Below are 16643 nucleotides of genomic sequence, written 5' to 3' on the forward strand. Positions count from 1 at the left end.
AGTTGCACCCTGAAATCTGGCAGTTCTACTTATGCTATTGAATAAAGGGAAACCACTTTGTCTCTTTCAGACCTTTGGAATGTGGCTCTGTGCATTTGCTAGCAAAACATTGTTCCATTCATTGCTGATTTTTCTGAGCTTTTCTACCCCTTTATCCTTCGCTATTGTCTTCTCAGTCTTTTATTATGGCTAGAGTTCCCCATTGAGACCAATGGGGTGTGTAGTTAACAAGTGTCAAAAGAAGTAGAATAATTACTCTATGTGATGTACCTATGAGAATACTGCTTAGTAGAATCCAGTGTAACCAAATACAATGTGAATGTATTTAACTACCACAGTGCCTCATCTGCACATTTTCTCGTCTTTATTGCTTTTCCCTCTGGATATTGTGTTCTACTTCTCGAAATCTTTGTAATTTTTTTTTGCCATTTCTCTTTCTTGTGAACTGCTCTGTGCTTTATATGAAGTCTCCAGCTTTATTTTATATCTACATAGTAAAGTTCCTGACATGATTAGGGCCTGAGTTATTTCTCGTAAGTTAATTTTCCGATAATAGCCTTTATTCTTTGTTTTGAATCCGTTTTGTTGGAAAGCTTACTAAATTTCTACTCCTAATAACTTAGTTTTTGAAAAATATCCCTTCGGCATTCTTAAATGGAGGATTCTGAATGAGTTTTTCTTGATGGGTTCTGGATGATAGGCTTCTGAATGTTGGAAAGGACTTTTTAGTACCATCCAAAGTTTTACAGGGTCAATAAAAAAAAAAAAAAATTCTTTCCTTGAGAAATAAACACAGGACTTAGGCAAATGGACATCAGTGTTCACTTCATTCCTGATGAAGCTTTTTAGAGAATGCCACTGAGGTCTTTGGACAAATGGATTTGCTAAGAGTATTTCCTCTCTGAGTCGAGCATCCCTCTTGTTGCTGACACACCCAAGCACTCTCTTTCCTTTCTTGGCTTAAGCAACTAAATCAAGGCATATGAGTCCACAAAGGGGACACAACATGGGACTGAGCTAAGCAAACACCATAGGAAGGGCAGGAGAGCATCCAGGGGCATTATTCAGTGGAGTCCCTTACCCGCCCCCAGGACTAGGGCCGGGGTGGAGGGTATGTGTCCCTCGGGAGTTCAACCAGATATCTCCCTGTCTGTGCCTTCCAGCATCCTGCTGCGTGGCCGGCCAGCTTAGCTGAAGCACCTCAAGCATTCGCAGTTAGAAAGCACCCTCTTTTTCTGACTTAGGTTCTGGACTTGTGTGCTAGTGGTCATGGTGTCTTGTTTCCTCTCCTCTCTCCTCCTCCTCAGCAGCAGTCCTGTTAACATCTTTGAAGTCTTTCAAATACCATACTCTCTCTGCCATCCTCGAACCTAGCCATTAACCTAGTTAATCCCAGTTTTCCTTCCAGCTTGGGTTTAGATGCAAGCTCTTACAGAAAATCCTCCTTAATTCTCATTTTGGATTAGGTATCCGATCCCCTAAGTCTGGGGATAAGCCTTATAGTTGGACTTATCACACATTAAGTTGATAGCTGAAAATTATTAGCAGGTTCATAGGAGGTTTAATTGAAACACAGTCCTGGGTCCTCTTTAGGTCCCCAGGTTAGAAACCATTGCCCAAGAAAGCCACAGATGACAGCCACCGTTGCAGACTCTTTCTGCCAGGCCTCTGAGGAACCATCACATCACTATCCAACCCTTTCCTTTGTCCCGGGGGACTGTTGGTCAGATATCCCCAAATACTGCCTTCCAAGTTCTTCCTTTGTCTCTAGTTGATGTTCTTCCTTCTATATGGAGAAGATAGAGACAGTCTCATTGGATTTCCGTAAAACTTCTAACCTTCCACCTTCTCGACGTTTCAGGAGACGTTCTTCTACAAACCTTTTCTGGCTTTTTTTTAACCAGACATCCCCTACATTTCCTGGGCCATTGTTCCCTCAGTTACATTGACCTTCTTGTCTTCATTCTAGATATGCAGGCTTCCTCTCTTCTTACTGAGAATTTCCATTCTAGCCACCTTGACTAGCCTATTTCTATTCAATTCATTTATAAATCATAGTTAATTCATTTATTTAAAAATGCATATGGCCTCCGACCTCAGTGCAAGCAGAAACCTACACCCAGGGACTTCAGAATCCACCGTCTTTTCAATCTCATGAGAATTTTTCATCCTGATACACTAAATGCCAGGCATAGCTAAATAAACTTTAAAAATCTGAACTTTTACAGGGTACACATTCTCTAACCACAACAGGATTAAATTATAAATCATACAAGATATCTGGAATTTCCCAGATATTTAGAAACTTAACATATATCCAAGTAAATACATGAAGGGAGGAAAAAAATCACAAAATTAATTAGAGATAATTTGGAACTGAATGATAATAGAAATATCTTATTCAAACGATTTGTATGGTGTCGCCATAGCAGCATTTAGAGGAAAATTATAGCATTAAAGCCTGTATTAAAAAAGAAAGACTTGATATTAATGAATAAAATTTTCATCATAGAAGTTAGGAAAGAAAGAACACACTAATTCCAAAATGAATAATAAAGAATTAATAAACTTAATTGTTAAACAAAACAAAACAAAACATACAAACAAAACATACAAGCAGTAGAGGAAAATTTTACAAAAGTGAAGTAGCTTCTTTGATAAGATCAGTAAAATTGATAAATGCCTGGCTAGATAAAACAAGACAAAAAAGGCGGGAGGGGGGCTTGTATCAAGAAGAAAGTAGGTCATCACTAAACTCCCTACATACATTTAAAGATTAGAAAATATTGTGAACAAGTTTATGTCGGTACACTTAGTAGCCTATATGAAATGGACAGATTCCTCAAAAAGTACAACTGAAGATTTTCTATCCTTTTTGAGTCTGTTTTAAGTGGCCACATATCTTTCAATAAATTAAGTTTTTGCTTAAAACTTCCCACAAAGAAAACTCTAAGCCCAGAAGCCTTTTCCAGTGAATTCAAATAATCAAGAAGGAACTGATACTAAATTTTTCCAAATTCTCTCAGGAAATAGAGAAAAAGGGAAATATTTTCAGTTTCATTTTATTAGGTCACAATAACCCAGATGCCAAAAAACTACCAAAGACACTGAAAGAATATTATGGTATAGACCTAAAATTTCTTGACAAGATACAAATCAAATCTGGCTTAAGGAGAACATTATGTATGCTTACATAACACAGTCAACAGGTGAGAGGGCATTTAAAAGTAATCTGGGAACAGGAAATAGGTAAGGGGCAAGGGACAAAAATAAAGCTTTCCACTCCTAAAGGATGGACAGGAACACTATTAAAGGAATATTCCAGACATACTTACTGGAATTTCAGTTAAAAACACCCTTGCTCCACAATCTAAAATCACCCTAATATGTCTACAATAGTAACAGCAGTAGGATGTGACTGAAAGAACCTACAGGTGAAGATTCTCTCTGAGGAGCAGAACAAAAGGAAGAACCAAAGCCAAGAGCAGAAGGAAAAATGAATCCAAAAGAGGAATTTGAATGTCTTGGAGCCTATGGCTATCACAACCAAACATCTCACTTCTTGGCCAGGGTAGCATATACACTTATGGTAAAGACCTATTTAATATAGTTCTTATTACCAAGCAAATGTCCAGCTTTCACCAAAAAGTCATAAGGCATGTCAAGAAGCAATAAAAATCAGACTAAAGAGAATAGTCAATAGAACCAGATTTAACTGTAGTATTGATATTAGATTTTCAGAAATAAAACTTAAAATAACTATACATAATACATTAAAGGCTCTAATGTAAGAAGCATACCATATACAAGAAATGGTAAGTAGCATAAGAAAGATATGGAAACATAAAAGACCAAAAGAAAATACTGTAAATTAAAAACAAGAACAAAAGTCCCTTCAATGGGACCTTCAGTAGACTTAACACAGCCAAGGAAGGAATCAGTGAACTTGAAGATAGATCTATTGAAATTGCCCAAAATGAAATACCTAGGTGAAAATGAATGAAAGCACAGAGCAGAACATCCAGTAACTAAAACCATATTAAGAAATGTGAATTATTTAATATGCATTATTAGAGTTGTCAGGAAGGGAAGAGAAGGCAGAAAAAATACTTTAGGTAATAATGAAAGAATTTTCTGAAATTGATTATGGTCATCAAACCACATATCCGAAAAATTCAGAGAACATCAAGCAAAATAAATACCAAAACAATCACACCTAGGCTTATTATGTCAGAACTACCTATCTTCCAAAAAAAAGGACACAGATGAATCCTAAAAAAAATCAGATTTTCCCATGTATTATGGTTGTACGTAATGGTGGAATTTTGTTTTTACATATTTGTATATGTACACAGTTAACAATATAATTTGGCCAATATCATTCCCCAGTATTCCCCATTCCCCTTAGATTACTTTAAAAACATACATTGTTAACTCAAGGATAACAATTAAAAAACTTTTTAAATGAAATATAGGTGACATATTAAGAAATTGAAAAATAAGATGAAATCATATCAAATGCTCAATTAAAATCAAGATAAGTCAGAGAAATATGTAAATAAAAAGTTATGAAGATGATGAGTTTTAATTCAATAATGTTAAAATGCTAGTTTAAAGATATTATCATCTTAGGTGGAAGAAAACTTATACATATGCTATCTATAAGAAACATACTTTAAATATAGACTCAGGTTAAAAGTAGAGTGTTGAAGAAAACTATACCATGCTACCACAGTCAAAAGGAAGCAGAAGTGGCTGGGTGAAGTTGAAGCAAAGCAGCCTTTAGAATAAGAAAATGTAAAAAAGAATAAGATGGGACATTATAGAATGATCCAGCAGTGAATTATCCACAAAGATATAAAAATCCTAGATTTGCATATCTTACAACAGAGTATCAAAATATATGAAGCAAACACTGATGGAATTCAAAGAAGAAATAAATAAAATCACCGTTATAGCTATAAATTTCAGTTTCACTTTCCTTAGTTCATTGACACAGCAAGGAGGAAATCGGTAAGGATATAGATGACCCGAATAGTATTATCAATCAACTTGACCTAATTGACATTTATACAATGCTTTATCCAGGAGCAGAATATGCATTCTTCTCAATAGAGGCAGAAAAAAGCATTTGACCAAATGCAGTACTTATTCATGATAAAGCTAGAAATAAAACTTCCTGATAAAGAGCATTTATAATAAAACCCATGGCTAACATAGTTTTTAGTAATGAAAAATGGAATGTTTTCTTCTACAACCCAGAACAAGGCAAGCACATTCACTCTCCTTTTTATTAAATATTGTACTGAAGATTCTGACTGTGAGATAAAACAAGAAAAAGAATTAAAGGCATGAAGATTGGAAAAGAAGAAGTAAAACCTTTCATTCCTTTTTTTTTCCCCCCATAGATGGCATCTTTGTTTTTATGGAAAACCCTAAGAGATACCAAGGAGACAAATACCTCAAGAAAACAATTTTACAAGAAATAATGATTTAATTTAGCATCACATAGAATACAAAGTTAATATATAAAACCTGGATAAAATATGCGCTAGACTACTCACAAAACTGCAAAAAGCTGATGAGAGAAATTGAAACTCTGAATAAATGGTGAGATGTACTACATTTGTGAGTTTAAAGAGTCAACATTAAAATCATGTTCCTTCACTCAATGACATATATATCCACTTCAATCTCAACCAAAATCTCAGCAGTGCTTTTTAAAGAAATAAACACATTCATTTCTAAAATTTCTATGGAACTTTAAAGAAGCAAGAGTAGTAAAAGCACTTTAGAAAAAGAGCAAATTTTTGAGGACTTACCTACTGATTTCAAAACTTACTATGAAACTACAATAACTAAGATAATATGTTGCTAAAAAAACAATCTAACTTATAAATCAATAGAAATTCTAGAAATAGACCCATGCATATTTGGAAAATTACTTTTTTAAATGATAGCAAATAAAATCAACAGAAGAAAGAGTATTCTTTTCAATAAGTGGTCCCAGAATAGCTGGATAAATGTACTTCTACCCCTACATCATGCTGCACACGAAATTTAATCTGAATTCATTGATCTAAATGTGAAACCCAAATCTATGAAATTTCTTGAAGACAGTTTAAGAGAAAAATTTCAGAACTTTGAGGATAGGCAAAGATTGGTTAGATAAACCCCTCATCCAAAGTATAAACTTTAAAATTTAAAAAAGATGAAAATTAGTGTTTTTTCTCTCAAAATTAAAACCTCTGTTCTTCAAAGAATTCATTAAGAAATGAAAGTGTGTGTGTGTGTGTGTGTGTGTGTGTGTGTGTGTGTAAGAGCAAGAGAGAGAAAGAGGAAGAAGAGAAGGAGAAGGAGACGGATTGATAATGAAGAGGGAGCAGAATAATAGGAGAAGAGGAGGAAAAAGGAAAAGGAGGAGGAGGAGGAAAAGATAAATAACATTTAAAACTCAAGAAGGCAGATAACCCAATAATACTGCTCAAAAGATCTGAACCAACCCTTTAGAGAAAAGATACAAGAATGGGTAATGAGCTCACAATAACATGCTCAGAAATATTCCAATCTTTAGGACAATGCAAATAAAACCACAATGAGATGCTACTTTACACCCATAGAATACCTTCAGTTCAAATACCAAGCAATATCAAACTTTCCTATGGATGTGATGCAAATGAATCTTTTGTCCTTTGCTGAGAGTACAATATGGTGTCACCTAATTGAAGAACTTTAAGTTTGTTATAAAGTTCATCACTACCTTGAGAGATGATCCTGCAATTCTACTCTGGTGTATTTCCCCCAAGAGAAGGAGGGGGAATAAAAATACTTTCATAAAAGTTCACAAATATATATAATAAAGTATAGTTCACTAATACTCAAAAGAACTTAGAATAGGCAACTTCTTATTCCACTATGTCCTTCAAGAAGGAATAAAATAAATCATGGTATGTTTACACTAAAACCACTGCTCAGTAATAAAATGAACCAACAACTGATGCACATTGGTGTTAATAAATCTCACACTGTGCTGGATGAAACTCACAAAAGCACATACTATGGGATTCCATGTGAAATTCTAAACAGGCGAGCATAACCTATAGTGAATGACACAGTCAGATCAATGTTGATGGGAGTAGCGGATGGAAGGGAGATAGAGCAAGGAACTTTGCATGGTGAAGAAAATATTTTATACCTGCCTCAAAAATCATCTATTTTGTATTTCAAATGTGTGGAATTTATATAAATTATATGTCAATAAAGTTGATTTGATTTTCTAAAATTTTAGATAACATACTGTTTTGAAAGGGAAAAAATGAAAATGTTATCCTACATAGTTCTATCCTGGCTGTTGGGTCATTTACATTAAAGATGGATGGATGAATGGATAAGGTTTCATATTCATCTATTCACAACATAGATAATTGTCCATATAAAGATAAAGTTTGAAAAATCTACCCTATTTTATTTTATTTTTTTACTAAAGCATTCTTGTAAGGAAAGGCATAGTTTTACTAGTTTTGTTGGAGCAACAAAAGAAGAACCCTCTTGGCTTCTTGAGATTCTGGTATTTGAAGTCTACATTCGTGCAGCCAAGACCTTCGGAACTCATGATGAGTTAAACTGCAGAAGATAGCTTTTTGAATGGCATGTGGTTGCCAACTTCATATTTTTCTTAATGGAAAAATTTTTGAATTAAAAATGACTCTCACCATTTTAGAAACCAAAGAAATATTTAGTACCCCCCAAAACCTTCAATATTTAAAAATGTAATAAATGTTGCTCTCAGAAAAACGTACATCATTTTTATTTCTCCCATTTTCATCATAGAATACCAACACTTTGTAGCCTAACATAAAGAAGCTACTGCTCCAAGGACACGTTTACTGATATTCTAAATGCAGGGTTTATTTAATATTAGTGATAATATTTGGCAGATTAATAGTGGAAGTTGCCACCAGATAAACAATGTGTTTCCTAGATCAGACGGTTAGAACAGAAGGAGGAATTGCACTATGCAGCAGTCCTGTGTTAGAAAACCTTGATGTCTTTAATAACACGTCATTTCTTAGATGCGTTCTGTGTGCTGGGGGCTGTGCTGATTTGAATGAACATGATGAGCAGTTGGCTGCAAAAATCCCAGAACTCTGTCTAGAACTGCTCAATGTTAAAGAATCAGAACAATCTTGCAAGCTATTATAGGTGAGGACTGTGTGAGGCTCAGGGTTCAGTGGGCCACTCAAAATATATAGAGGAGATGACCATTTACCATCAGCAGGATCTACCATTCCAGCTTTTGGGGATGATTAGGGAGTGAAAATGGAGAAAATACTTACAAAAGTGCCTGCACATTCTATTGAAGTCAATAAAAACCACCTCTGATCATCATTATCGGTCTACCTATAGTTAAATCAATAAGCATTTAGTGAGCACCACTATTCACTAAATACTATGCTAATGGAGATGGATCACATTGACCCCATCACAGTGAGATAGAAAACCCCAGCATCGTTGGTTCTATACCATCTGACTGAAGGGGACCTCCTCATGTCTCCTGTCTTCACAAAAAGAGTCCAAGAGCTAAACTGATTTGTACAAGGGCACACAACTTTTGGATTGCCAGAAAATGTTCAAAGCTTAGCCACATTGCTAAGGGAGAACAGAAGTCCCATTCTTATGAAAAGTCCCATAGGTGGCCATGCAAATTGGAGGAGCAAAGTGAAGGTGTTCTAGTGATGGAATTCATCTTCTTCACCTTGAACCAAATCCAGTTTGCCCTCGTGTTTTTGTTTTTGTTTTTATAAAGATTGTACTTCTGTTGTCCCCTATGAGAATGTCATATGGAACTAAATAAAATGTGACTAAAGGTCTAAATCCTCTGTTTATATTTTGAACATTGAACTTTTTACCCTGTCAGACAAATCAAGGCAACTACATGGGGTGCATTCTGAGAAGTCCCGATTTGCTTTTTAGATTCTGTTTCCATTTGATTCCCCCCCCCTTTTTCTTTAAAACTAATGACTGTGTTAATTACTGTGTCAGTTTCTTTCATTTGTGTTTCATATGTTTTTGGAAAGCACTGGGGTCAGATTGCATCATCGAAGATTCCTTCCCCAATGAGGTTTGCTCCCATTTTCTGTATGGAAATTAATATACCACAGGCATCCTTCCTGTTAAGACAGAGTATCCTCCCATTCTTACAGAGCCCAGGATTGTGAGGGCAGAATCTTTGGAGCAGCACTTATGGGGGAACTGGAGATTAGGCTTTTAGAGGCCATCAGCTAGGTGGACCGATGGCTCTCTTCTTTGGATGTCATTATTTTTGGTGATGAGTCTGATGAAATACGTTAGTGATGGAGGAAACTGAAGCCCACACGGCGGGAGCTAATCATATTTAAGATCCTGTGGAACTACTTTGATGAACTGCAGCTGTCTTCAAGAGGAGTTGGCCAGCATCTTTTTAAGGCATTTTGTTCAAACTTGTTCTCCATGAAGATTCTCTTTAAAGATATCCTTCAATTCCCATACTAACTTTAAGACAGTGTTGCTGTTAAGTTTTTACAAAACGCTTGACAAACTTCATATCTTTGGTGGTTATGAAATATTAGAGAAAGACTATAAAGTCTGATCCACCAAGTGTTCACTGCCTGTGGCCTAGGTCAAGTTCATTTAATGTCTCTGAGCCTTGGGCTTCCTTTTCTCTAAAATAGTAAATTGACATTAGCTCTTATTACTGTTATTTTGTAGCTATATGAAATTCCTACAAATTTTTGTGTAAAGCAAAGCACTTTGCAAGTAGTAAGGAACTATATAAATATAGATTTGTGTGTCCACACATATGCATAAGCACATACACATGTTTGTTTATATGGGTTGGTTTTGCGTTCATTGTGTAAGAAGAATATCTCAGTTCTCTAATTAACATTCCAACACCTACCAGTCAGCTTCAGTTTCCCCAACCCACCAAAACTTTGCCTTGTCCAATGCATTTTTTAGTAATGATTATTATAAATATCATTCCATCTTTTATATACTTAACATTACATATCCCAAAGGTATTTTCCTAGTTACTCAGGATATAAAGAATTCAAAAGATGTAGTTCTTGCCCTTCCACAAATTATCATCGTGTTGGGGAAAACCACGCAATTTAGAAAAGTATTTAAGTATTTATATGCCAGTCACTCCAGCTAGCATTTTGCACATATTTTTGAATTGTATCCTTGTAATAACATTGTAATGTAGGTATTATTATTCCCATTTTATACATGAAGAAAATGAGGCCCAGAGAACTTAAATAGCTTTTCTAATGTCATGCAAGCCCAGAATAGAAAAGTCAGGATTTTAAACCAGAGCTCATATTTTGACTTCTACATGGTAAAAGAAAGCCTCTTAAAAGTTCAAGTGGGAAGTATAGAAAAAAACCAAAAAACATGGAACTTAGTATGGAAGAAGAAATGACAAGGAACTCTTATCTTTGGACCAGTTTAATTGGGAAGTCTGCTCAAAGGTGGCCAAATTTATCCTACATAAAATTTTGGAAGATAAAGCCCCTAAAAATAAAGGTAGAGCCCCTCAAACATCAGATTGTGTGTATATAATCTTTTGGCCCCTTGGAAAAATTTTAGAAGAAAGTATGAGAGCGCCTGAGCCATGGGCTTACCCCGCTGTTGCCTCAGAGCCCTGTTTTCACATTCCAGGGCACTGGCCTGAGACTGAGAGGCATTTGGATTTCTGGATCCTGAAAGGGGAACTTCAGAAAGGTAAAGATAGAAGGATGGATTGGAACTACATCATAGGTTTGAGATCCAGGGAAAGGAAATTAGGTTTTCCTCCCTGGGTATCAGTACCCATTAAGGATATGATTTGATTAATAATCGTGCTCGCTTCGGCAGCACATATACTAAAATTGGAACGATACAGAGAAGATTAGCATGGCCCCTGCGCAAGGATGACACGCAAATTCGCAAATTCGTGATTAATAATGAATGAGATGAGCCCAATGCACTATTGGTAAAAGTCAAATATGCGTGTTCATGAGTGCCATCACCAACACATGACGTATCGGTCTAGCTAGATCCTGAAGCTATTGAATAGCTCTTTTATCTGTCTCTCATTTGCTCCCTTTCCCAGGCTGCATTGGTAGTTTCACAAGCCTTTGCACAAGCCTCTACCCCTCTCCCATTATTTTAAGAATGGAGACCCATGGCAGTGAATTTCCCTTACCTCCACCCCAAAAAGATGGGCTGCCTCCTTACCCCTCCTTCCCTGCTTCCTTAATGTATGAGGAAAAGCCCTCTCTCCCAGGGCTGAAACCTTGGCTCTCCTCCCTTCTCCTACAACGAGAATTGTATAATTGTATTCATCTGTTTCCCCCACACACACACTTCTGGATCTTTGGACCTTCTGTCTCACTTTGCACTTCAATTTTTTTTTTTTCACATTTCCTTTGTTTTTTTAATTATTTATTTATTTATTTATTTATATTTTTGCACTTCAATTTGAACACGGGCTGCATCCCACATATGACCCCTCCTGTCTGTTCTTCCTACCGTCCCTCAGGGTGTCTTCACTGTCTCTCCTGGGCATCGTGGTCTCTTCTCCCTATGATCCTGCTTCACGGGCCTCTAGGAAGACATCTATTCTTCTGACTTTTAAAATCAGACTTTACAGGGTCATTTTCTGTGCACAGATTTAATGCCTACTGAATCCCAGTTCTTTAGCTTAGCATATGATGTCCTTCCTGAGCTTCATTTGTAACTGTCCTAGGACTCCAACCAATCCCTCTCATTCTTGACTCAATATCCATCTCGTCCATTATTTATTCCCTCCTCCCTACCCTCCTTGGAGCTCTCCAAGCAGAATTAACTTTTCCACGATGCATTTTCTTTACATTTTATGCAGTGAGTGATAGCTAGTATTGCTAATATTATAGCACTTATCACATGATATTAAAGTTATTTGGTTATGTGTTTATCTCCCTCCCACCAGCCCAGAAACTCCTCCAGGGTAGAAAAACTGTCTGATTTATCTTAATCTCTCTAGCTGTGTGAACCCAGTGCCTGGCATAAAATAGGTACTTAATAAGTGTTGATTGGATTAAATTGAGTTTGTTCTTCCTTTGATAGTCTTAGCACTGAACTTAAAGCCTTTCTTCATTTCTGTTGATAAGAACACTTTGATTAGTCCTTCAGTTTCCTGATTTGCCTCCTTTTCATGAAGTTCATTCTATACTTTCCTATCTTCAGCTTCTTATAATTACATTCTATTGATGTTCAAGTCTGTCTTCCTGTCTCATTCTCAGAAAAGTCCCATTTTACTTTTGTAAAGAACTCCTCTTTGGGATCTGAACTAAGTCCCAAAATGTCATCTTTAAGTGTACTTGAAGAAGTGCTCATGCCAGACTCTCCAAACTCGCAGTGTCCCGAGTCCCACATTCTCTTCCGGCAGGGCTTCCCAGAATGTTTTGGCAGGCTGTCTGGAACTCTGCTCAGATCAAGAGCGACTGTCACAGTGCTGTGGAAGCCTGCTGGGTCTGCTACAATTTAAGAGCCAGGTGCCATATCATAGGGGGGACATGAATCTCCCTTCTCTGAACACTTTTGTTCAGGGCATGGGCATAGAATCGGTCACACCACAAGGACGTTAAGTGCTTATTGGCCTGATTTTCACAAGCAACAAAATGCAGTATCAATATAGCAGGTTGTTTCAGTCACACAGATGTCTGAACTTAGACACAACAATGCTGGAGTTTGATTTCCAGTCCTTCATGGCAATTTAGCTAACCAAAAACTGCCTAATGTCATTGGTGGATACTATCTTGGAAATTACAATTTAAATAGGAGAAGTGCAAAGAGTGTCTAATGCATATCTTGAACCATATAAGTTATCAATGCCTACTAATCATGACCACCCAAAGTAGTAATTTCATTAGTTTTAACCTAATAGTACAGTATTGCATCTTATTTAAGGGAAATAGTGGAGTTTTGCATCTTATTGAAGAGAAGTAGGTAATAAGAAGTAGGCACAAGGGCTGGGGTTGTGGCTCAGTGGAAGAGCACTCACCTAACATGTGCAAGGCCCTGGGTTCGATCCTCAGCACCACATAAAAAATAAACTAATAAAACAAAGGTATTGTGTCCAACTACAATTAAAAAATAAATATTAAAGAAGTAGGCACAAAATATTTATTGGGCATCTATTGTATGCCAAGTGCAATTTATCACTTTTAATGCATTAATTCATTAACTCATGTAACTCTAAGATATATTATCCATCTCTTTGGAAATAAGGAAGCTGAGATATGGAGTTTCCAACTTTCTCGACCTCATACAACTAGTTAGGGATTGGCAAACATTTTTGTAGAAGATTCAGCGGGGCCTTTTGGCCACATAGGCATTGTGGTCTGTGTCACAATTACTGAACTCTGTCTTTGTACCATGTGAGTGGGTAGGGTAGCTGTGTTTCAATAAAACTTTCTTTACAAAAAAAAAAAAAAAAAGGCAACAAGCTAGATGTGGCCCACAGGCTGTGGTTTGCCAAGGCCTGTTTAGACCTCTTCCACCCTCTGCCTGTTCTGTTTTCTCAGTAATATTTTCATAAGGAATTTAGAAGTCATAGTTTTTAAAAGCCTGTGCCACATTTTCCCTCATTTTTTGATGTAGGGAAATTAGAAACAACAAACACAAAAAGGAAACATAAAATTTCCTTCTCTAATTCTACAACAATCACTCATATAAACATTTTGATGTGCATCCCTTCAGACTGCTTTCTCTGTAAACGTTTATTGCTAAGAAAGGTCATTGTGCCTTAGATGGTGGCATAACCCTCTCTTTTCCTCTTTAAAACATCTTGTAAATGCATTTCTGTGTCCATTTAATGCAACTATTTTCTGTGACTCATGGTAGTTATTCTCTGGCTGTTGTATGTATTTCTACTTCCAGAGAAGTTGTAAATCTGGTCCCTTTGCTCCTCTGTCCAACACCTACCATCTCTTTCCTGGCTATGTCCATGTCCTAGATTCCTAAGTTGTATTCTGAATTCAACTTCATACTCATACTCACACAAATGTACACGTACATATACGCGCGCACACACACACACACACACACACACACACACACACACACAGGAAAATGCGAAACTCAGCACCCAGGCCCCTTAATCTCCATGTCAGTAGTTTCAGTCACTCTTTCCTCGCTCTAGCATTGGCATCTGATATCGATTAGGTTCCTGCCCCTTTGCCATAGCTGTGGGCAGCCACAGTAGCAAAACCAGCCCTTGTAGGTAAGTGAGCACCAGGATAAATCATACATCTCCAAGTCCCTGTCACTGTCCTCTGCAGAAGCCACCCTGGGGGGGGGCAGTGTCACTTCTTTGAATATTTTCTTTTTGTCTGCCTCCCTCACCCCCAAGACTCCTCCAAAAGAGAAGCTTGAACATCTTTTCTTCAATTCATTGAATTTGCAACGTCCTTCCCCAGTGGTTGGTACACAGCAGGTAACATAAGCCATGAGACATTAGAATTCCTGCCAGGGGAGAACATACTGTGAGCAGTTTCAAAAGGTCACATGTTGCACAGTGTCCTTCTTTATAAATTTTTCAGTGAATGGTGAGGCAAATCCAGAGGGGGCCGGGGCGGGGGTGGGAGAGACCGCTCTAGTCATTCCAAGTCTTCCATTTTGTAGTAAGATTACAGTGATGATCAGTGGAGCATATAGAAAAAGGGGAGCAAGACACACTCTGCAAAATGTGCCCCCACTAAGTCCAAGTCAAAGACTGGCCCATCTCCCCACAAATGGAGACAGCTGCCCACTACAGGCGGAAGTGACAGCAGGGTGCAGACAGTAAGTACTGCTGCAGAAAGGACCAGGAGGCCACTTGGTCTCTCCAAGCAGTTTTCTTGACATGTGTGGTTAACTATTTTGAAGACGTCCCCATCAGCTTATAAGCTTTGTCACTCATAAGAAATTTCCCACTGAGATTTGTATCACACTTGAAATTTGTAAAGTGGTATTTCACACACATTTTCTAATCTCAGAACCCTGTTGATCGAATATTAGTGTGAATCTCTTTCCACGTGAGGAATCTAAAACTCAGAGATGTTTTTTTAAAAAAAGAAAAAAAATATTACCCAGACTAAGTGGCCAGTAGATGGCAGTACGCAGCTCCTTTGACAACTAAGGCGAAATTTTTTGCTCCAGTACAAGGAAAATTCTACCTTCTGTACTGTCATCATTTTGCCTCTATTAATACTCAGAACAGTCATATTTACCAATTATAGACATGCTGTTAATAGACAAACCATAGGGGAAGACTTTTGACACCAATCTACCAGTCTTAGGAGATTAAGACTTCTAGGGATATATATATACACATTTTGTTGAAGACTGTATGGTACTGAAGCTACAATTCAACAAGAGAAATTGTTATCTTTAATTAGAATAAGTGAAAAAGGAAAACGATACCAGAACCCTTTTTTTGAGATAATTAACAAAATACCACAGTCAGTTGGACGAGAAGCAGTGGAAGAGCAGGTTTTATTAATGCTCTTCCATCATGTATTGGATGCTAGATGGCAAAAGCATTTCCTGGTTGGAAAATTATATTTGTCATTTCTGCTTTTTTATTTGAGAAACTGGTTGGCTTTCTTTTTTGGAATTTTTTTGCAGTCTGTATTCTTCCTTATCACATGGAGCTGGATTTTCTTAGTACATTTAAAAAGAAAGGCTAGGAAGTAAATTGGGTCTACAGACAGGTCTGCTCTACTTCTTGTAAGAAGTATCACTAGACACAAACGTTGCATAAGCCATTTAGGACCAAACCATACCAAGTTTAGAAGGTCATTGATAGATAGTGCCTGTTTTGAAACATCATGGTTTAAAAGAATAATAATAATGTTATTATATAATAATAATGTAATTATGAAGCTCATCGCTTCTTTACAAATATACCCTTATTTATTTGGGACCTGCTACCTTTGAAATCACAAAATATGGCCTAGTGCATAGAAACAATACATGGTAAGCACTGAAGGATAGGGATTGAATGGAAGGAATAGAGGAAAAGAAAAGATAGGAACCAACTGGGAATGTGGGCTGGGGGCAGGTTGAACATCTGAAATGAGACTCAGATTCTTCATCTACAAAACAATGGAATTTGAATTGGAAACTCCTCAAGTAGGTCTTAACTGTACGATTCTAAATTGGGCATTTAACAGTTGAATATTAAATAAATCATTGTTAATAATAGGTTATTATGCAAGACGGCACTGTGAATTGTACTACTCACTAATTTATCTAATTTTGTTTCAGTATGCATTTATATCTTACAGTGTTGGAAAATAATAACACTTCTTTTCATTGCAAATATTCTGTGGCGTGGACTTTTAATTTTTAGGGGAATCTTTTTTTTTTTTTTTTTTTAATTCTGGCCCTTTGTTTCCTTCCGGAATATCTCCTAGTTATCTCCATTGAAGTTTAATTATTTACTGATTAACTAAATAATTTGTAATTTATTATAAATTGCTAATTTACAAATCATTCATTATCTACTAATTGTTCAATTATCTTTAAATTACTGCTTGTTAATTTACTCAATAAACATTTGCTGAGCTATTACTAGAGGGTGGCTCTAGTGAAATGGA

General features: G+C 36.7%; 1 protein-coding gene and 1 non-coding gene across 10 annotated transcripts in view; both read left to right on the top strand.

Annotated features, from left to right (window-relative positions):
- The window catches only part of Samd12 (sterile alpha motif domain containing 12), a 430917-nt gene that overhangs the window by 156542 nt on the left and 257732 nt on the right, over positions 1–16643 (top strand). The gene's annotated exons all lie outside the window — the stretch shown is intronic.
- On the top strand, positions 10878–10984 carry LOC144365739 (U6 spliceosomal RNA). Its single transcript, XR_013424525.1, has one exon. It is a non-coding gene; the product is annotated as a U6 spliceosomal RNA (small nuclear RNA).

The sequence above is a fragment of the Ictidomys tridecemlineatus genome, chromosome 7 (genome assembly GCF_052094955.1).
Source record: "Ictidomys tridecemlineatus isolate mIctTri1 chromosome 7, mIctTri1.hap1, whole genome shotgun sequence".
NCBI lineage: Eukaryota > Metazoa > Chordata > Mammalia > Rodentia > Sciuridae > Ictidomys > Ictidomys tridecemlineatus.